At 37.5% G+C, this 22,244-nt stretch overlaps 1 long non-coding RNA gene across 1 annotated transcript; it reads right to left on the reverse strand.

Moving 5' to 3' along the window:
* Positions 1-19,960: 19,960 nt before the first annotated feature.
* On the reverse strand, positions 19,961-20,805 carry LOC127624597 (uncharacterized). The gene is made up of 3 exons (XR_007968198.1): positions 20,710-20,805; positions 20,491-20,546; positions 19,961-20,178 (listed from the first exon to the last, which is right to left on the reverse strand). It is a non-coding gene; the product is annotated as an uncharacterized LOC127624597 (long non-coding RNA).
* Positions 20,806-22,244: the final 1,439 nt, after the last annotated feature.

The raw sequence follows: 22,244 nt of genomic DNA on the forward strand, positions 1-22,244 counted from the left end.
ATGGATAAGAATCAGGTCTAGTTAGAATATTTACTCGTCTATAATCTGTGCAAAAACGCTGAGTGTCGTCTGGTTTTCCCACTAACAAACAAGGCGAAGCCCAATCTGAAAAGGAAGGCTTTGCTATGTTGTTTTCAAGCATGTAGTTGACTTCAGCCTCCAATTTCTGACGTTTATCAAATGATACACGATAAAATCGTTGTCGGACAGGTTTAACATCGCCTACATCAATATCCAATCAAGTGTGTACGAGAAGGAGTATCTGAAAAGAGAACAGAAAATTCCATCAGCATAGAATTTAACTCAGACCGTTGTTTGCAAGATAAGTGTTTTACCCATCCTTCTAGATTAGCCAAGGTCTCAGAGTTCTTTAGACGAGGTTGTAAAATGACATCATCAGGGAATTTCACATCCTGTGGTACATTACCTATTTGACTTGAACTAGCTAACGCAACTGAGGAAGAAATGACTTCAGGAGCAGCATTACGAGAATAAAAGGGTTTTAACAAATTTACATGGCACAACTGGGTAGGTTTCCTGCGCTCAGGGGTAGAAAGAATATAATTTTGATCAGACACTTTTCGAAGCACAGTGTAGGGTCCTAAAAACTTCGCACAGAAAGGAGAATCTGGTAAAGGAAGTAAGGCTAACACCTGATCTCCTGTACTAAATATGCGAATCTCAGACTGGCGGTCAAACCAGCATTTCATCTTTTTCTGAGTTTTTTTCAACTTTTCTCTTGCCAATTCCCCAGCCAGAACTAGCCGTCGACGAAAACCCTGTATATATTGAATCAGACTCTGTGGCGGCTCTTCCGGTAGAGCAGCCTTACTCAATACCTCCATGGGTCCCCGTACACAATGTCCAAAGACTTACTGATTAGGACTAAATCCTAAACTCTCCTGGATAACCTCACGTGTGGCCAATAACAACCAAGGTAACCCTTCCTCCCAATCACCTTTTAACTCAGTGCAATATGCCCTCAACAAAGATTTTAAAGTCTGGTGAAAACGCTCTAGGGCACCCTGACTTTCCGGATGGTACGCACTGGATTTGTTGTGCCTTATGCCAAGCTGCCACAGAATCTCTTGAAACATGTTAGATGTAAAGTTTGTCCCCTGATCACTCTGAACAACTTTTGGAATTCCAAAAATGGAAATGAACTGGGACAAAGCTTTTACAATTGATCGTGTGGTAATTGACCGCAAAGGAAAAGCCGCAGGATACCGAGTGCTCTGGCACATCACTGTCAATAAGTAAACACTACCTGACTTTGAAGGTGGTAAAGGCCCAACACAATCCACTAAAAGATGCTGAAAAGGCTGTTCCACAACAGGTATGGGATACAAAGGTGCAGGTTTTATGGTCTGATTTGGTTTTCCAGTTAGCTGACAGATCGAACAAGTCTTAATATACTGCCTCACATCGCTCTTAATACGAGGCCAGTAAAAATACTGCATCAAATGTTGGTAGGTCTTATTTACGCCCAAATGACCAGACATCCCACCATGAGCAGAATCCAATACAGAATTTCGCAAAGAAACAGGAACAACTACCTGTATAATTGGTTCAGTCAAACCTCCCTCCATGTTAGAAGTCCACTTCCGCAGTAGTACCCCATTTTCAATGAAGTACCCATTAACGGAACTCTCTGCTACATCAGGAGGTAAAGCAGCATCAAACAGGGAGTTCAGAGATGAATCCTCTTTCTGAGTAGACACCCAATCATGACGGGGAATAGAAGGCAAAGCAAGGAGACCTGGCACTACCCTCTTAGTGGTTAACAAATCCTTCACATCACTTAGCTTTGCATCGGCTGATTGTTTACGCATTGCCCGCGTGAGTGCACAAGACACAAATACCTCTGGATACTGCTGGGATATATCAGTGTTCCCCAATGGAACAGGACAAGTAGCAACAACAGGTGGAGGTGGAACATCACGCCACACACAGTCACCCGCCAGATTATTCCCCAAAATCACTGAAACTCCTTCCGTTGGTAGTGAAGGACGGACTCCCATCACAACTGCTCCATTTACTAAATCAGATTGGAGAAACATGTTATGCAGTGGTACAGACAATGTTTGCAATCCAATACCACGAATCAACACACTGTTTCCTGTACTTGTCTCCTGAGTAAAAGGAAGAACAGATTGCAAAATGAATGATTCTGATGCACCAGTGTCTCGGAGGATCTTTATAGGAACCTTCTCAGTACTTCCAAGCAATGACACACAGCCCTCTGTAATAAAGGGAGCATAACCCTCATCTCCAACATTGCAAAGTACCACTGGTTTCTCCAGATCCTGTAAAATATCAAGACAGCAGTCAGAATTATTATTATCTGTCTGAACAGAGCAGGCTTGGGTTCAGATTTAACACACATCAGTTTTCCCTCAAGCGCTAAACAATCCTTTTTCCAGTGTCCCTTTAAATGACAATAAACACTTTTATCAGCATAACTTTTAAAATTCCTCTCAACCTTATTATCAGCCAGGGTATGACGAACAGTTACACTCTCTGTTGGACTATCATTGAACTTTAACCTACTTTTCCTGACTTCACATTTATGAGTGAGTACATACTCATCAGTAAAGATGGCAGCCTCTTCCGTAGATGTAACATTTCGATCGGTCAAAAAGATGGAAACATGCTCAGACAAAGTACCTTTAAACTGTTCTAACAAGAACAGTTCAAACAGATCTTCACGACTAGTTACACCTGAAGCAGTACACCAGCGATCTAACTGGATTTTTAAGTCTCACAAATTCACAATATGTCTGCTCTGCAGGCTTTTGCATGTTTCTAAATTTCTGCCGATAGGCCTCTGGCACCAGCTCATAAGCTTTCAGTACAGCCTCCTTAACCTTATGATAGTTTTGACTATCAAGAACACTTAAAGAAGAATAAGCTTTTTGTGCCTTACCAGTTATCACGCACTGCAACATCAAAGTCTGTTCAGTATCTGGCCATTTCATAACATCTGCCAAGCGCTCAAACAAACTGAAGAATGTGTCTACATCAGTTTCACTAAATCTGGGTATCAACTTAATATTATTGGCTACATCCAACCCTTTTCTATCAGAACTGGTTAGACCCTTTGCGCGGTCCCCTAGTTTACCCTCACCAATTAACTGAAACCGCAAAGCCTCAACCTCCAATTTACGAATTTCAACTTCACGATTCAATTTCATCTTTTCTATCTCTAAAAGCATTAGTTCTTTTCGTTGCTCAAAAGAGAATGTGGAAGCAATGACTGAAGATTGTGCCACGCTGTCATCATCTTCATCAAAACCATCAGGCTTATCAGGATCAAAGACCTCTAACTTAACTAGAGCGGCTTTAACAATTAATGCAACAGACTCCTTTAACTTTCTTTCTTTGCTGGTTAAACAGATATCATACTCACCTCCAATAACTGTTCTTTTGTTAGTTGGTCAAACAATTCCTCACAAGGAGACTCAAAAAATAAGTCTAAACCAGTAGCCATTCTCTATTTTCAGCAGAACTCTTAATCATTCGCTCTAATTTACAAACACCAACAAGTGATTATTCCCCCTAATCACTCTCCTCCCCCCTAAAATAACTCAACCCTAGTCTTCATGCCTCCACCAAGAGTCGAGTATTTTTAAGCACTCAAATACCGTCAGATGTATAAACTCACGGACAAACCAGTGAGACATACAATCGCAGCAGCGCTCTCAACTCAGCGTCAGCACAAAAACAACAAACTAAAATAAAAAAGACCAACGCAATGCATTGCTAAACCTACCGGGGAACATCACCATTAGTGCAACAAAACACAGAGTTCGCTGACAAATTACCTTTCAGTAATACTAGCTTACCAAGTAGAGTGAACATACACGACAAAGTCCTGCCAGAGCTAATTTTACCCTGTAGCCTATAGCTTTCTATCAAAGAGAAAAAAACATTTTTACAAAGGGAAATCTTAGGAGAAATCAATACACTTACCATATGTAATATGGTCTACTTAGGTTCCATTTAATTTCTCTTCAATTGAGCCCAACAATGTCGAAAATCCACTGTTTTAACGACACCGAAAACTCTCGAATACCCGTCACATACGCTCCGCCTATAAATTACCCAAAGGCGCTAGCGAAAATTTTACAAGTATTTTTCCCTTATTCCTTTCAATAGAAGCTGGACCTTCCAAATTCTATCAAAACACTTGAGGACGAGCCCCCAATTGTTACGTTCCGGCTCCAGGAAGTAACAAAATAAAGGGATCAGAGTCCAAAGATATATTTAAGCAAAATATTTAATTACGTCCAGGGGATAAATAATAAAGAAAATAGATGTTCAACAGCAAATAAACAAACAATAAAGAACAAAACAATATGAAGGTCCAGCTCCTGATGTACACAGCTACAGGATAGGGATCAGAGCTCTCTTCCACAAAGGCCAGCCATCTTAAATAATACTTCCCAAATTCCAGACAGGTGTAGATCCTTATCTGGCAACCTATAAAAGAAAAGAGAGGACAACAGAACAAACCCAAAACAAACATTGAGCCATAACAGTATATATATATATATATATATATATATATATATATATATATATATATATATATATATACACACACACACGTTTATTTTGTGTGTGTGTGTGTGTGTGTATATATATATATATATATATATATATATATATATATATATATATAATATTTGTGTGTTTGCAAAACCTAATACTTCACCCAATAATATTTTGGAATTCAGTTGTTATTTATTAATATAATATCCCAACAATTATTTATATTTATCCAGTTTGTCATTATAATATGATACAGTATTATTATTATTACTTTGAGGATTTGTTGTATACAATAGCAGGGGCGAAAATGTCATCAAAATGTTGGGGGGACAATAAACAACAATTCTCAAGAGCAATTTTTGAAGGGGACACCAAGGTTTTTTTTGTTGTTGCCCTGTTTGCATTTGTATTATTTTATTTCTTAAACAATTATTTTAAGAATATATCATTATATTATTTACAATACACATATTTTAATGATATTTTAGAGGGGGACAACCCTCAAATGGGGGGGTTTGAGGGTTGCCCTATGCCCCCACCCCTATTTCCGCCTATGTACAATAGTTATATATTCATGTCTTATTTAGTTTACTTTCACCTGGAGTTTGTATTCTGATGCTGAGGCTGTATTTTATGTATGCATCGTAGGCAGCGTTCCTATTGTAACAATAAACATACATAAACATAAGGCACGCCACTGCGGCTCCCTCAGCACACTAGAGCAGAAGGGGGAAAAAACATTGCTGTTTATCAAGCGCTAAAACTTGTTGCAGAACAATCTGGAATAATGTTAAACATTGTAACAGTCCCCTCTTTGCAACCTGAACTTGTTAAGAACGTTAAATCTTAATAAAAAAAAAAAATAAAAAAAAAAATAAAAAAAAAAAAAAAAAAAAACGTCTGATACAGAACGCAGAGTCTCTGCATGCATTTTTTAAACCTGAAGCTTGTATTAACTTGACACAGTGTCTACAAATGTGCCAGTCATCCGTGAGACACTGAAGAAACAGCGAGATGCGGTGCAGCAGGTATGGACGTTCTTCCAGTGAGTGTTTACACAGGAAAACAATGGCAACACAGAGCAGACGCAGGCAAAAATACATTCGGTGTGAACTGCCCCTAACTCATCCGTTCGCGTGTATCTGTGAGTGAGAGCGCATGCGCGAAACAAGTTCGAACGGCCCAGATAGGCCTATATTCCCCCTATATTGTATAAATTACAAACCCGAACCCTACTGAAAAACCTCTACTGTCCCGACCCCGGCGGCTTCTAACACGAACCGCTCTAAGAGCACTGACAACATCGTGTTCACGCATGTACCCAGAACATCATGTCACCCCTCAAGCGTTTTTTTTTTTTTTTTTTTTGCAGAGCTTTCCTAAAGGGGCGGGAGTCCCACGCAATTGCGTGGTTTGCGTGGTGGTTAAATCAGCTACTGCCAACTATATAATACCAATGAAAGGAGACAGGTTCTCACTCTGAGGTGACAGATGAATTTCTACTCAACCTTTGTCTGAGCACAAGTTCTGATAATATTCTGTCTCTCACCTTTTTGCTATTTATATGCCACCACGCTCCATCTTATAGCTGTCCTCACCAAATATCTAAATGGCACATACACACTTTCATTACCTAAACTATTGATTAGACCTCCTTTGTCCACCCGGCCAAACAAACACAGACGCAACATAGAGACACAGTGCGGTTATGTCTAGAAAGAATGGCTCGCAATAGTCACGTTTGTTTACTGTACACTGTACTGTAAGTCTGTTCGAAAAAAAAAAAAAAAACCCATCTCTACAGCACATTATAATGTAATATTTAAATATTTGCATAGAGAGACAATAAGGAAATCTTTGCTCTAATGTAAAGTAACCTCTGTTTTAAGGTACGAGGCTGCCCCTTGTTTCTAATATAACAACTTTAATTCTATGAACACACTTTTAATTGCTCAGTTTAGACAGATCAGAACTTGGTCTTTATAGACCCTGTAAATACTTCAGGAGTTTAATATCGGTGGCAGTTCAACACGTTTGTAAAGACAGCAATCAATAATCCATGGCTGACCTTGGTCAGACTTGTTGAATAACACCAGAGCTCTCTAGTGGCAGTTTTGGGGTACTGCATTAAAACACACTTTCAAAGCACACCACTACACATAACATGAAGTCAAGAAGACAGAATAATTGCAACCATTATTACCCCAAGGGTGTCTTTTTTCAGAATAGAGACATCCTAATTGATTTGTCAAATGAATTTGCTGACAAGCTAATTGTTTTTGCAATTGGAAGATTAATGCATGCAGAATGAGATTATGAGCAGTGAAGGATAAAAACAGGGAGCTATTTCCAGAGGCTGCTGACTACAGTCTATTAGCAGTAAATATAGTGCTGTAAGGAATGCTACTCATACTTGATTGTGTGATCCCAGCTTTTGATGGTCCAATCTGAGCCGCAGGAGATGAAGACTTTGAGATAGAAGTGATTCACGCTCACTGCCTCAATAGTCATGTTGTGGACATTATACGTCTCTAGGAACTGGCTAGAGTAGTATTTGGAGCACTGTGAAACAGACACACACACACACACAAAGATCAAAGATCCCCCATTTAGCCATAACAGACTGTAGGGGCAAGTGCTGTTAGCGAGCACCTATGAAGGCCAATTTAGTACACACACACACACTTTGGTGGTTAAATTCTGATTCATGTCAAGGTTTAACTATGAACGTCTCACCCGCATTCACATCCAGATTAAAAAAAAAAAATGGGACATTGATGTTACTTATCTCGTACGTATAGCAATCAGTCGCAATGCTCCATTATTTTCTTCTTCTAAAAACGAACATATATCGACATGAGATTTGGCAGAGGGGAAGATTATCAGTGAATAAAACACAAAACTACGTATCTTATAGCATTAGATATATAGTCATATGGACTACTTTTATTGTGCTTTTGTATATTTGTATGTCATTGTATAGAAATAGCTACTTAAAGATTCTTTAAAAATGTCTACTTTTGTGTATCACAAAAAGAAAGAGAAAAAAAAAGTATATGGGTTTGGAAAGGCATGAGGGTGAATAAATAATGATATACTTTTCAGTTTTGGGTGAACTATTCTTTTAACTCCTTCTTTGCAATGAGATACACACCTATTTAAAAAATTTTTTTTTTTTAAAGCTTAATCTGAAAGATAAATCTGAAAAACACAGAGCTCTGGGCTGGCTGTCATTCATTAAGGAGACTGGAGGCAGGTTTCGCCAGCAGTATGGGTCTAACATTATGAGATAGTCGTAAGCATACTTTGAGTTATATTACTTAATTAATGGTGACGTGTGATTTTGTTTCAGTATTGAAAATGCTTCATCCTGACCAAGATTGGTGTAGTGGCTAAACACAGGGCTGTTAATCAGAAGGTCACAGGTTCTAACCCCACAGCCACCACCATTGTGTCCTTGAGCAAGGCACTTAACTCCAAGTTGCTCCAGGGGATTGTCCCTGTAATAATTGCACTGTAAGTCGCTTTGGATAAAAGCGTCTGCCAAATGCATAAATGTAAATGTAAGATTAATTGGTTGATTTCCCTGAAAACTGGCTCTGTGGCACTAAGAAAACATTGCTTTGTTTGTTTGAGCACCCCAATACACACACTCCTGAAATGAGGGTTCTCCAGGCAACTTACCCCATTGACTTTATGAAGGACATCACTTGCTGGGGACATATGAATGTTTACGGCCATCCTTAGCATCTATTCTCAATTTGGCTGGGAACATCAGTGCAAAAGCGACCTTCAATTGATGTAAGAGTTTCTTGCTTTCCTTGAATCGATCATGTTTCTCTCTTGTCAAATTCTGTCTGGGAACTAGAACATTTTGTGGTTCTTACAAGAAAGCCTTCCTTTACTCCTCGCCTCACGTAACACGAGATCTTTATTAGATGATCTCAGAAATTTGGCCAAAATTGATTGGGGCCTGTCTCCCTCAGTGGATCGCCGAGCCAGAATTCTGTGAGCTCACTCGATTTCCAGCTTATGGCCTGTTATGTCTAGCAGACTCAAAAAGATCCCGACCAGGAATTTCACCATATCCTGACCCTCTTCGGCCTCAGGAATTCAAACAATATGGATGTTATTCCAACGGCTATGGTTCTCCATGTCCTCCAACTTCTCCAAGACATGCTACAAATCCACCTTGGTCGCTAGCGGATTGGCAGATAATTCCCTCTCTGATGACTCCAGATAATCAATCCATTTTCTTTTTCCCCGATTTTGTAACCACCTCAATGAATTTTGTCTCCATGGCAGTGATTGATCGACGTATTACAGCAAGATCCTACAAGTCAGCAATGATCATCTTCAGCATTGCCGACATGTTCAAGATTTCTCACTGAATTCCTAATTTCTCTGACCAAATCGACTCCCGGTTTGGGGCCTCCATGGTGGTGTCAGCTTGAGCACGTAAGTGTCTTTTAATGTCTCCAGAGCTCAAGGATTTTGAATTCTTTGACATATTGTCCTCCTTGAACAGTTATGGACAGAGTGTATCAAATCTCACAGATTTATGACATTAATAGTGTTAAAACTAGCAAAGTGTGCAGAGCTCACCGTTCACACTTCAGAACCTCGCATGGCGTTAAGTGATTCCGAAGAGGATAACTCTTAATAGAAAATTATTTGGTCAAGATAGGCCAGTTTTATCTAAAGGTCAAGAAGTTAAAAGTGAGTTGTGTCTCTGTGGCCTGCAATCAAAGCTTTATTTTCTTAGTAATGGAGGGACATTTTAGAATGTGTGACAGAGCTGCTCCCAGACAGAGAATCAGATCTACTCATGTTTGTGATAAACCATAAATCCTGTTTCATCCATACAGCTTTAAGGGCAGCTGCATTAGCATGACACATACAAGCATACGGTATTTCTATAATTCAGGCACAGGGCAGACGCCTTGGGTTTTTGATAAGAGGTGTAAGGAAATACAGTTATACCCAGTAAAGAGACCAGTTTGAACAATGATGACCAGGACTCAAAGTTGAAGTTACAATCAACAGCGAGAGAGAGAGCGAGAGTTTACTGAGGACAAAGTTCTCCACATTTCTATTGGCAAAAGACAGAAAGAAAAAATTAGTTGAGGCTCTAACCTCGAACTTAGATTACAGAAACAACAATAATTATAGGCATATGCATACGAATTGACATAATTTCTTATGAGTACAGAGATCTGATATGTGAACAGTACAGATTATTCTAGAAATCTAACAAGCATAACATTCTGTTTAACTATGTGAATGCAATCACTCAAAGATTATTTTCTCAAAACACACAAGTCAAAATATTTTCTCAAAACACACAAGTCAAGTTGGTTAGCAGAAATGGGTCAGAGGTGAGATTTCTCTTTTGATAAACTGGTGTCCAGTTCCTCTGATTTAGTCATATGATTCTCAAAACTACAAACAATCCCTCCAATGACATCGTTAGACAAAAAGCAACATTTCTCTCAAGGTTGAGAACCTCATTGGGACACAGGCCTTATCAGCTGGAACAAAATATAATGGATCCAAAAGGGGGCCTGGGTAGCTCAGTGAGTAAAGAGTCACATGGGGTAACCTCCTCGTAGTCGCTATAATGTGGTTTGCTCTCGGTGGGGCACATGGTGAGTTGTGCGTGGAGCCTCCACGTGCGATATCTCTCTGCGGTAACTCTCAACAAGCCATGTGATAAGATGCGCGGGTTGACGGTCTCAGGCACGGAGGCAACGTGGATTGAGGCAAGCCACTACGCCACCACGAGGACATAGAGTGCATTGGGAATTGGGCATACCAAATTGGGGAGAAAACTAACAAAAACAATGCATCCAAAAGCAACAGAAAAGTTTGGCAGAAATATACCTTTAGTGATGAATGCTAAAAATGTATTTGAGTCTTTTTAAACTTAAACCCAATAAAACTCTTAAAGTGAATGAGAGATCTATGAAATAGTTGCAACCAGGGGCGTAGAGTCTGGTAGATCCCCCCCACCCAATTTTGCAACTCACATGTATACTTGTTCTCTGGGAGCCGGGCTAAATGAGAACTTTTAACTGCATTCCTGATATGGGTCAGACCCTCAGTCACACCTCAGAGGCCAAATACACAAATTAATTGTAACATTCATAATTATAACATAACCAGAATAATGTATTCAACTCATCAATAGGCTGAAGCGATGGGGGTAAATCCAATCCTTCAGAGGTATTAAAGGAATATTCCAGGTTCAATACAAGTTAAGCTCAATTGACAGCATTTGTGGCATTGATTATCACAAAAATTTATTTGACTTGCCACTTCTTTTCTTTAAATAAAGCAAAAATCTGGATTCTAGTGAGGCACTTACAATGGAAGTGAATGGGGCCAATCCATAAAAGTTAAAAAACTCACTTTTTTCAAAAGCATAGCCACAAGGCATAAACAATATGTGTTAACATGATTTTACTGTGAGAACATTTCTTAAAAATGTTTATTAAATAGTGTTTATTTATCATCTAGGATATACAAAAGTTATAGCCTATTGTATAACTTCGTTGCCATGACGATGCCACGTCAACAAACCCTAAAACGACTACAAAAATGATGATTTAAACAACTTTATAGCTTAATACTTAATACGTGAGTTTTAACAGAATAATTAATTATATTTAATTCAATTAATCCTACTTATAAAATTACAAGCTTCACATTTCTGCCTTTAAACTCTCTAAAAATGTGCCTCTCACTTCCATTGTAAGTGCCTCAATGGCACCTCGATTTAGCTTTTTTTAAAGAAAAGGATGGACCAGTTGAAATACATTTTTGTGGTAATCAACATTATGCTACAAATGCTATCGATTGAGCTTAACTTGTATTGAACCCAGAACATGTGCTTGTATGTGTTCTGTGTAGAAGTTACATGAAGTGGAGGGATGTTTGAGTCGGTATGAGCAACATTTTAAAAGACAGAACATTTGTTTTTATGCAGTGTCAGTCATTTTGAACCAAACAAATCGTAAAGAGCAAAAGTCAGCATACAGATGAGAAACTAAACTATGTCTGGGCTGTCAAAATGAATAGTTATAAAGGCTGGTCTTCCTCTGGGTGACAAAGAGAAAGAGAGAGAGTATGAGATAGAATGTTATTGCCTGATGTCCCACATGCTTCTCTAATGGCAGTGCAGTGACAGACAACTAATAAAAACACTCCTCTTCTCTTATTGATAAAATGGACTTTATATAAACAGTGACTGCCCAGCAGGAGGCAACCACCACAAACACAAGCCACCACTCCCAGACTCTGAAACACTGAGACGACTCGAGACTGTAAACATCTGAGAGAGGAATGTAGGCAAATCAAAACCGTTTGAAATATTTTTTATAAAGTAAAGGGAATGCATATTTATTAGACAGACAGATAGATAGACTGATTTATATTGTAGTGTATTTATACACAAACATATGTATCTGATTTATTATTATATAATTAATCAACTATTCTATAACCATTTGATTCAATTTTAATTAAATCATTATTAATTGTACAAGAGAGAGAGATTTTAGTTTCTTTATGTGATTTTGTTGTTATATTAGGTGACTATTTGGTGACTATGTGTATTAATAGGCCTGGTGTGTATGCTCGTTGTCGTGCTCTGTCCTCATTTTCTGCAGAAGGTGAGAGGCCCTGCATTTCATTAAAGATTAGGGAGAAAGACTCCCATCCTAGAGAGATAGCGCCTATTGCAGTGTCTATAATTTAGTGTTGGATTGTTTATATAACACGTGACTGCCATAGTCACAGACTTCAAGGATTTTAGTTGCTCTCCTTGGTACATTCTTGATGAAGAGAAGTAGTCATAACTTACCACTATAACCTGTGACATCTGTACATAAGTTCTGTAAAACCAATGATGGGAACTGATTGATGTTATGGCTAACTGATTATTGTTTGCACAAAGGTGGAAACAGACCATGTTTGTAAAGTGCTCAAATGTTTGAAGTAAGTGACCTATCAGAATCTCCGAAAATGTTGTAATGTGACACCTCTAATTGAATTTGCACGTGACTATAATTTCTTGTGAATGTTTTGAAAGTGGGTCTTCTTCTTTTTCTTCTGTATTACTGACCTTCTGGATCCCCATAGATTTGTGATGTAAATTGGAACTGCAGAGAACAATCAGTAAACTCTCTCAGCTGATTGCAAACCTGAGTCTGAGTTTTTTATTCCTCAATATTCTTATTGGGGACCCAACTGTTACCCCAACAATAGATGGATGGATGAATGGATGACCTTTTATATCTTTTATTTCTCAGTGCCATCAAGAAAAAGTTAATTGATTTGTTTATGGAAGTCAAACGATGTTCCACAAGCTAAAGACTAGAGAGAAAATGTCTACAATGAGTAAGATATTTAAGAATTCTAGTAAATATAGAATTGCATTGTTATATTATTCCATTTCTAACTGGTGGGCAGTGTCACAGATGTGAGTGTAAGGAAGAAGAATCTGATGAAGGTGGTGTAAATATGATTCTTGCAGTTTCCACACAGACATTCTTTAGGCCTCTGTCCTTGTGCAGATGACAGAAAAACTTCACCCTCATCAATGCTGCATGTTTTACAACAGCATTGTGTTCATGCTAGTTATCCATTTAAAATGATAAATAGTTAAAAACTTTCTGATAGGGTTCATCATCTAACACCCTGTCTACATCAGATGCGAGTGGCATGTTGCGTCAAAATAGAGCCCATTATAATCTATGATGCTGTCTACACTGGAAGTGTTCGTTGCAGTACATTGGTGTCCCGTTCCATTTTGCACAGCGTGCTGGCGCTGCTACTGCCAACAACACAAATAAACAGTTTAGAATGTTTGTGTCGATGCGTCCAGTGTAGACAGCCTCAAACTGTTGTGTAGCGTCCAGTGTAGACAGTGTAAGTTTAAAGTGTATTGGTAAATCACGTTTTAGGCATCTGAAATGTGTGGTAGCAGGTGAAGGGGATTCATACCTATTCTGGGCATATCGTTTTTGCCACCAGGAACAGTGCCCTCTACAGAGAGAATAATGATTTCTGTGACGACCAATACTGAAATCCAAATAATTGGTTTGATGAACCAACCACAATCAATACAAATGTGGATTAACAGTAATGAATACAGTAGCTGTAGAATCAGAGATGCCCCCCAAGGGTACCTTTACAAGAGTCCAAGAGACCACACAACATCAGAAAACACAAAAAAGAAGTTATGATTATTGCCAAATCATCTTTTTGGCACTTCACCTGTCACCAAGACAATAAAACACACCATATACAGTCCAGCCAAAACTTTCTGATAGCCCAACAATTAGGAAATAATGTAAATGTAAAAAATAAATAAATAAATCAATGTCTCAGAAATTTTTAATACTAGCTTACTGCTTACTTTACACTGGGCAGTATACTGTACACCATTTACGGCTTACTATTGTTTAAAAATTGTATGCAAAATATTTCAAACTGTAGTATAATGCACTGTTGTCACATGACCTAATTATATTGTGTTTAATTTAGTGAATAGTGTTCATTTATCATCTAGCATATAAAAAAGTTATTGTGCAGTTTAAATGCAATGCTGTGTAAAACTGTAAAAGGCTACGTTTCAAATCATAACTTATTCATGACATCGAAAATGGAAGGTTGAGTCAAGTGCACTGCATTGCAGGATTAAGTATACCTGTACATACCAGAGTATTATGGTAGTATGCTATTCCAAATACAGGTTATGCCTCTATTGTTCCTGTCGTGAAAGCCCTGTAATTCAGAGAGAAAAGTGTTCTTCTGAAACTTCACAGCACAATTTTCAGAGCTTAGGTAAGGAATGGTATTTGTTTTAACCATTGCTCCAAGGTAAATGGTCTGCACTTATGTAGCACCTTTTTAACCTTAACGGTATTCAAAGTGCTTTGCACTGTGACTCATTCACCCATTCACACACACATTCATACACCAATGGCGTCAGAGCTGCCATGCAAGGCGCTAACCCTCAACTTGGGGTTCAATGTCTTGCCCAAGGACACTTCGGCATGTGGAGTCATGTGGGCTGGGATTCGAACCAACCCTGCGATTAGTGGCCAACCCGCTTTACCAACTGAGCCACAGCCAGTTATGGCTTTTATAAAAAGACTCCTGGCCCTCTTCCTTAAGGTTGTACACAGCAACACAGCAATCGTACAAGCCCACATACATGTTCATGGATGTCTACACACATGATGCTCGATATTGTGGTAAAGATGAATTCTGGGTAAGCAGGGCTCATCAAGGAGTAGAATAGAAGCATGTCATGCCTCTGTTTTGTGAAATCATATAGTGGTGAAAGACAGAACAGATTTGTTAGAAAAGTTAGAAAGTCAATTCAAGTCATATTTATTTGTATAGTGCTTTTCACTGTAACACTTTACAATAAGGTTCCATTTGTTAACATTAGTTAATTACTTTTACAGCATTTATTAATCTTGTTTAATGATAATTTCAACAAGCATATTTTTAAATTCAAAAGATATATTTACGTGAATTTAATGTATTTAATTAACTAACATGAACTAACAATGAACAATTGTATTTTTATTAAAAAACATTAACAAACATTAATAAATATTGTAAAGAAATATGTTGTTCATTGTTTGTTCATGATACCTAATGTATTTACTAATGTTAACAAATGGAACCTTATTATAAAGTGCTATTACCCTTTTCACAATACATATACTTTCACTATACAATAGTAAGCAAGCCAAGGGATCTGTGGAAAGATGGGGCCTGCCTGCTGGTGAGATGGGGCCTTTGCAGAGTTGATGAATATCCAGAGGAGAGTGCCCTCCTGCTCTTGAAACTCATCAGATACATCCTCAAAGTACTTGAAATATACATCAGATAATTGCATGCTTTTTAAAGATCTGTCAAAACCCAAGATATGGAGTTTAGCAATCACAATAAATCATTACTCATAATAATTACTTTCCCTGTGCAATGTTATAAAATGTATTCTGATTCACTATATGCTCAATGATCTTGCTCACCACTTTGGAGATGTCATCACTCTATAAGCAGTATATAGGCAGATTTTTCTTTCTTACTTTAAATCACACCTAAAACAAATCACACTTTTGATCTAAGTATGAAGACATGATTTACCTTGCTCAAAGTTTATGTGTTCATGTTGAGTGACTGTATATCCATCCATGTGTTTCATATCAAATGTATTGGCAGGGAAGTTACCAACTCTACCTGAGTCTCGGCTACAATCATATTCTTGCCTTTGTCCTCTTACTTCTTTGAAATTTCTGCTTCTCTTTACTTTTCTCCTGCCTCTAAAGTCACTCTACATAATTGTCATAGATCTCCCACTGCAGAAAGAGCAAGGCATGCTAACACTGTACAGTAGTCCTAGAAAGTAAGGTTTTTGTATTACAGTATATGCTGTAGCAAATGATCCAACCATTAAATGGATGTAGTGCAAGCACAATCTTTAAGCGAAACATTTGTTCGGTTTCAAATTAGATAAAAAAATAGACTGATTATTTTTATATTGATTATCTTACAAAAAGCCTGCTCAAAATAACTTTCTCTCACCTGATTGGCTGTTGCTGAGAAGTTTGCACAAGGAGGTTGTTCGGTTTGACAAACTATTTCCTGGAAAACTTCATTGATAAAAAGAGGGAAACAGAATGGGTCATGCACAAATTTGGTACTGCCTCTGCAATAATTTAACTGTAAATCACTGTGGATAAAAGCATCTGCTACTTCACTATTTGTACTGTAATTCACAACACTTATTTGCTTAATAAACTTTTTTATTTTATTTGCTTGATCATCACATCACAGATCGCAATAAAGGTGCAGTAATATGACACATAGGTCCTGAAGTAACATTTTTCTCAGTCTTAGAGGGTTGTTTAGGTTGTTTAAGAGAACTTCAGCTCTCTTTCCCTGAAGTTGAACTGGTTTGTGAGTTTCTGTTCTTTATTGCCAGCTCTGATGTCCACACTGTCTGGCCTCTCTTCTCCTCCTCCATCATCCCCTTCAACTGGATCCTCTCCTCCTTCCACCTGAACAGTCATCTGGAATAATATAGCAGTACATATCTCTTAGGATAGTTCATCCAAAATGAAAATTGTCATCATTTACTCACTCTTATGTTGTTTCAAACCTGCATGACTTTTGTTTTTCTTCCAAGAAACAAAAAAAGCAGATGTGGCAAAAACCTCAGCCACTATTTACTTTTACTATATAGTAAAAAGTTGGAATAAAAGTGAATGGTGACAGAGGCTAGCATTCTGTCTAACATCTCTTATTCTGTTCCACAGAAAAAGGCATATTGGTTTGGAACAGCATGGTGAGGGTGAGGAAAATTATGTCAGAATTTTTACTTTTGGGTGAACTATCCTTTTTATTCAAATAGAACAGGTTTCATTCTGGATCCAAATAGATATTACATAAATAATAAATAGATTTATTTCGTTTCTGGTTTTTCCTCATCCATTTAAGAAAGAATTGTTTTTGCAGGTTATAATTTTACTTTGTAACAAGGGGTTATCTTTGACTGTTAATTGTTTATTGATTTGTATGTTTGTCTTCTCATCCACTGTCAAGTCATGTTTAGCCATCTGTCTCCGAGCCTCACTGGAATCCTTATACACAAGGTTCCCTCCAGTACAAAGTGAACAGCCAGCTTATTCACACTACTGATGGGTTTATAGCAGTTCTCCTGAACAGACAACAGCTTTTAGAAATTTATCAGACAGACAAAAGTTTGAGCATTTATGCAAGAATGAATAAGAAGAACAATCTCTTTACACACACATACACCACCAGTCAATATTTAAAACTTGCCTACTTATTATTTATTAATACTATTTTCTACATTTTAGAATACATCTAATGTCATCAAAATATGGGAATTAGTTACATATACATATATACACACACACATATATATATAGAGATATATATATATACGATTTCGGTACAATGGAGTGAAAAGCAAAACAAAAATATAGATAGCATTTTTATCATTGTCTTAAGCCTTGTATTTTTTAAATGAGTTTTATTAATAAAGGCTTAGAACCAGTTTATTTGTAGTGCACTGACAATAGTTTTATACAATTAGTTTATTAATAAAAATTAATAAAAAGACCTTGAAATATGTTTGGTAATTGTACCTCAATGAATTTAAAATTAATTTGCTATATTTCAGATCAATATATTTGTTTTCCTTAATTTTAATTAACCCTAACTTTATTCTCATCTGAATTATAAATAATTCCGTATAATATAGTACTACCATTAAAAACACATTTGATTTTCTTTTTTAAGCAACGTAGAATGTGTAACTTAAAAATAAACAGATTAGTGCTCTGAGGACAATAAATGAAAACCAATGCGATATGATGAATGTCCAAAAGATAGAACCCACAGACTGTTTTGAAATAGGGTTGGATAAATGTTTTGCTTTTAAAACTGTGTGTGTGTGTGTGTGTGTGTTTTTGGTTGGGTGACAGTTGTAGGTTACAGTTTGACAAGAGTTTAGAGTGTGACAAAAGCACAATGTTGTATTTGATTGCGAGTGTACACAAATAAGTAAACACTTTGCAGTTTGAATGATGTCCTGTATTAACAAAATGATGGAGTATGTTTTTGTTTCCAATGTTCGAACGCGCCCGCGCGCCTCTCTCACACACACACACTACAGCGTTACAATCTTTACATCGCAGCCTGTTTATTATGCTGCGTTCACACCAAACGTGAATAGAGCTAAATTTATCGCTATCTAGAGTTTTATTTTTTTTTTTTTCCCCCCGTGTATTCTCTGTGCAAATTCGTGCACCGAACCGTGACACCCGTACAGTTTCGGTTCAATACGAATAACTTACATGTACCGTTCCACCCATAGACAATACAATATTATTGTAAATTATATCACATAAAAAGCGGTAGCTAACGTTACTTGAATCAAGCAAACAAATAGCTTTTGTTTTTGCTCCAAAAAGCTTGACTTACCTCGAATTTCACATACGATTCATACACGTTATGAGTTTCCATCAGACTCGCGTGGTTGACGCTGTGTGCTTCAAGATTCTGACGCAAGTGCTAAGATTCCGATTGGCCAAGAGAAAAAGTGCTAAGATTCCGATTGGCCCAGAGAAATGTCAATTATAAGAATTATCCAATAATGTTTATCAATTCTAGCCTCCATGGCATGCAGATGAAGGGCGGGCAGCATACCCCCCTTGTGATTATGACAATGAATTGCCTGTTTAAGGCGTTTCATAAATATGATGAATTACCATACAAACTCACTAATTCATTTATACAAATTTAGCTTGAGTCATAAAATAAAATAAGGGTATGATTTCCTTTTCAGGCTTCAAAAACATATGAATGACAGTCAAATATAAAAGTATAAAATGTTAATTAAAATAATATCTTAATTATCAAAATATGTCTCTCAAGAGAGCTGCTCTTGTGACGTCCGCAGTGACGGTTACGTAAGCAAACAAGGTTTGTACATCAACCGTAACAAAATCACATTGAAGTTCACGGCTTTTTAATACTTCTGTGTACAAATATGAAGGTGCTTATTGGATCAATGCAGGTAAACGTCATAGTATGCGACTGCGCATCACTTTATGGAGAGTTTACAAATACTAGTTAAGACTTGCCTTAAGAACAGGTGGAGCAACCAAATTAAGCACCAACTTAGTTGCAAACTAACTAGTAGTTACGAAGCCTTGAACTTTATACCCCAACTTAAGACCTTACGCACAGCTATTTACTCAACCTCATGTCCTTCCAAACCTGTATGACTTTTTCTGTGGAACACAAAAGATGACATTTAAAAAAATGTTTTTGTCCATATATGAAAGCCATTGGTGACTAAAACAAGCTATTTTGCTCACCATTTACTTTCATTATATGGAATACAAAATACATTTTTGGGGGTTCTGCAAAAGAGTCACATGGATTTGGAAGGACATGAGGTTGAGTATATGATGACAGAATTTACATATTTGGGTCAACTTTTCTATTAATATTAAATGTTATAACTATCTGAAACACAGTAATTTTATGAGACTTATACTGCATGTTGCAAAAGTATCTTCATTGCAAATAAAAACAGACAGTATAATATTTTTTACTCTGTTAAAACAGCTCTTCAGTGAAGCCAGGCTGACTCCTCATACAGCTTTTCCTCCTGTTGCAAACCAATTCCAGTTTTATCTAGCATTCAGTGCGATGTTTATTGAAATCAAACGGCAAATTTACCTTGTTTAACTTCAACAATATCCATGTGCACCTTTTCAGGGCTGGACTGGAAAGAGAAATCGGCCCGGGATTTGACATAACTGTCAAAAAGTTGTTGGGGGGTAGTGTTCGCTAACGCGGCGGCTCGTTTTAGATTATCGCGGCCGACACAGCGACCCGCTCGGTTCTCCCGATGGCCAGTCCACCCTGATCGGCCCCAACGTTTGTCGGTCCACCGGAAAAATGTCCGGTAGTCCAGATTACCAGTCCTGCCCTGCTCCTCGTCTATTCCAATTGATCACTTTATAAATGATGCCCGTGAGCTGGACCGTATTCAGGCCTGCACTGCAAAAAGTACAAATCACACACAGAGAATTAATGAAAGCCCACATTATATTTATCATATGTAACCGGTGTTGATCTGCAATTAGATATTCAACTTGACCAAAAAAGCTGACTTAGGAAAATAACCACAATGAATAACAGTATAACTCACTAAGTTAACGTTAGCTGCATAGCTAATATTCATTTATCCTAAGAAAATAACCACAATGCACGTTCAACGTAAACAAAAGCTACAAAACATAATTATGTATTCAGAATAAAAACTTTAAAGCCTGCAAAAAATATGTTTGAAAATGTCTACTGATATCTTACCTCAGTTTCTTAAACGTGTTTCTATTGAAACACGTGCGTCGCAGAACGTAATGCTGCTGCAATAAAGAGTAACATAACACGCTCACATTTAGAATAAGCAGGGGGATTAAAGTCAAAATAAATAATGAGTTACATATTTAGGAAGATTGCATTGTGATACAGTGTATGCAGACATAAAAAATGTGTTTTAATGTGACTGGATGGGTACAAATTACTCACCAAAACAGACGATTTCCCATTGAGACACATAGGAGTACAGAATGTTAGGGAATACCAAGATGGCGGCGCAGTAGCTTCACTGTTGTGACGTCATGAGCTATCCAGTTATATATATAGATCAGTGGCGCACACACACCGGCGGCGCCATTCGGCGTCTGTCCGCGGCGCCCAGCTACGGCTCAGGACCTTGTTCAAAACCCTGCCGCGCCACAGAGCGCCATTTACATAGTTGTATATTGAATTTACATTTATTTGTCTCAAATCGTCGTTAATGTACATACTGACTTCACCCTGTGCTGCAGTATACATTTAGTTTAACATTCCTATTTTAACAGCTTAAATAAAGTCATATTGGAAAAAATATATAACAAACATAGCCCTTTTAAATCTTTCATTTTCCCCTGTTATGCCATTTTTCAATACTCTACCATACTAACCATACTCTCATACTTTTCACTCGGGTTAAACGCTAGCTAAATAAATACTATTGTATTATGTAACATAGTTGCCAAGACAACGGATAACATTACAACAAAATAACAGACTTAACAACGTGATAGACACTTTTACTTGATTAACGTTCAAACATCAGCTTTTATTCAATTAACATAAAAAAATAAATAATACATCAAGTTAAAACTCACCCATCCTGCACCTCTTCTAGACTTCTACCAGGAGTTGATTCAAAATTGAGCTCGCGCGAATAGAATGTGCGCGTCCGGTGTGCGATACCTGCGAGTTGTTCTAGACGTGGCGCGGCGCGGCGCTGCGCTTCTCGTTCGGTGTGCGACCCTCTTTAGCCTATCAATATATGCTGGGCACTTGTTGGTTGCTTTTCCTTCATGATCTGACTTATCCATTAAAAAGTGCTAGTTTTTGTAAAGACATTACACATAGGTCCAAATTATATTTTTTATATATTTCAAGTATTTAAGTGTAAGCCCTTAGCTTATATCAAAAGGTTTTAAGATCTTGAGAAAGATAAATTCAGTCAAGTGTGTCCAAACTTTTGATTGCTAGTGTAGATGCATGAACAATGGCCTCAAAGTAATAGTCTGCTAAACTCCTACTAAACACAAAACAACATTTTTAGAAAGAATATCTCAGCTCTGTTGGTCCAGTCAATGCATGTGAATGGTGACCAGCACTTTAAAGCTTACAAAGCACATAATGGCAGCATAAAAGTAATCCATAATACTTCAGTGGATAAATCCATCTTCAGAAGTGATATGATTAGTGATATGATGATATGAAAAGGTGTGGGTGAAAAACAGATATATTTTTTTACTATAATTTTCCATTTTCACTTTCACATTCTTTTTCTTTGTTTTTGGTGATTTGCATTCATTGTGCATATGACCACCTACTGGTAGGGAGGATAATTTATAGTAAAAAAGGATATTGATCTGTTTCTCATCCACATCTATCATATCGCTTCAGAAGACATGGATTTAACCACTGGAGTCATAGAGATTACTTTTATGCTGCCCGTATGTGCTTTATGGAGCTTCAAATTTCAGGCCACCATTCACTTG

The sequence above is a fragment of the Xyrauchen texanus genome, chromosome 31 (assembly GCF_025860055.1).
Source record: "Xyrauchen texanus isolate HMW12.3.18 chromosome 31, RBS_HiC_50CHRs, whole genome shotgun sequence".
NCBI classification, from domain to species: domain Eukaryota; kingdom Metazoa; phylum Chordata; class Actinopteri; order Cypriniformes; family Catostomidae; genus Xyrauchen; species Xyrauchen texanus.